This window comes from Pagrus major, chromosome 19 (assembly GCF_040436345.1).
Source record: "Pagrus major chromosome 19, Pma_NU_1.0".
Taxonomy (NCBI): domain Eukaryota; kingdom Metazoa; phylum Chordata; class Actinopteri; order Spariformes; family Sparidae; genus Pagrus; species Pagrus major.
This window is the reverse complement of record NC_133233.1, coordinates 22,417,685-22,419,717: the sequence shown is the minus strand read 5'-3', so window position 1 is coordinate 22,419,717 and position 2,033 is coordinate 22,417,685.

Here is a 2,033-nt window from a genome sequence, read left to right as displayed (position 1 = left end):
GGGCTGAGGTTTTCATGAAAAATGGCCACTTTTTTCTTTAAAATATTCACCAAAAATACAAATTTCACCGGAATCCAATGGGAACTGCTGTGTCTCGTTCAGCCAGTATAGGACCACATTTGGGAGCGATTTCGAGTCAATCGGTCCAAAGACCTGGAAGCTATTGAAAAAATGGGCTGAGGTTTTCATGAAAAATGGCCACTTTTTTCTTTAAAATATTCACCAAAAATACAAATTTCAACGGAATCCAATGGGAACTGCTCTCCCTCGTTCAGCCAGCAGAGGACCACATTCGTGCCGAATTTCGAGTCATTCGGTCAAAAGACGACCGTAACCCTAACCCTAACCCTAACCCTAGCCCTAACCCTAACCCTAACCCTAACCCTAACCCTAGCCCTAACCCTAACCCTAACCCTAACCCTAGCCCCAGCCTTAAGGCAGTCTCATGTCTCAATGGGAACAGCTGTGTCTCGTTCAGCCTGTATAGGACCACATTTGGGAGCGATTTCGAGTCAATCGGTCCAAAGACCTGGAAGCTATTGTAAAAATGGGCTGAGGTTTTCATGAAAAATGGCCACTTTTTTCTTTAAAAAATTCACCAAAAATACAAATTTCAACGGAATCCAATGGGAACTGCTCTCCCTCGTTCAGCCAGCAGAGGACCACATTCGTGCCGAATTTCGAGTCATTCGGTCAAAAGACGACCGTAACCCTAACCCTAACCCTAACCCTAGCCCTAACCCTAACCCTAACCCTAACCCTAACCCTAGCCCCAGCCTTAAGGCAGTCTCATGAAACATTGTACCTTTTCACTAAAATATTCACCAAAAATACAAATTTCAACGGAATCCAATGGGAACAGCTGTGTCTCGTTCAGCCAGTATAGGACCACATTTGGGAGCGATTTCGAGTCAATCGGTCCAAAGACCTGGAAGCTATTGAAAAAATGGGCTGAGGTTTTCATGAAAAATGGCCACTTTTTTCTTTAAAATATTCACCAAAAATACAAATTTCAACGGAATCCAATGGGACGTGCTCTCCCTCGTTCAGCCAGCAGAGGACCACATTCGTGCCGAATTTCGAGTCATTCGGTCAAAAGACGACCGTAACCCTAACCCTAACCCTAGCCCTAACCCTCACCCTAACCCTAACCCTAACCCTAGCCCTAACCCTAACCCTAACCCTAACCCTAGCCCCAGCCTTAAGGCAGTCTCTTGAAACATTGTACCTTTTCACTAAAATATTCACCAAAAATACAAATTTCACCGGAATCCAATGGGAACTGCTGTGTCTCGTTCAGCAAGTATAGGACCACATTTGGGAGCGATTTCGAGTAAATCGGTCCAAAGACCTGGAAGCTATTGAAAAAATGGGCTGAGGTTTTCATGAAAAATGGCCACTTTTTTCTTTAAAAAATTCACCAAAAATACAAATTTCAACGGAATCCAATGGGAACTGCTCTCCCTCATTCAGCCAGCAGAGGACCACATTCGTGCCGAATTTCGAGTCATTCGGTCAAAAGACGACCGTAACCCTAACCCTAACCCTAACCCTAGCCCTAGCCCTAACCCTAACCCTAACCCTAACCCTAGCCCCAGCCTTAAGGCAGTCTCTTGAAACATTGTACCTTTTCACTAAAATATTCACCAAAAATACAAATTTCACCGGAATCCAATGGGAACTGCTGTGTCTCGTTCAGCAAGTATAGGACCACATTTGGGAGCGATTTCGAGTAAATCGGTCCAAAGACCTGGAAGCTATTGAAAAAATGGGCTGAGGTTTTCATGAAAAATGGCCACTTTTTTCTTTAAAATATTCACCAAAAATACAAATTTCAACGGAATCCAATGGGAACAGCTGTGTCTCGTTCAGCCAGTGTAGGACCACATTTGGGAGCGATTTCGAGTCAATCGGTCCAAAGACCTGGAAGCTATTGAAAAAATGGGCTGAGGTTTTCATGAAAAATGGCCACTTTTTTCTTTAAAAAATTCACCAAAAATACAAATTTCAACGGAATCCAATGGGACCTGCTC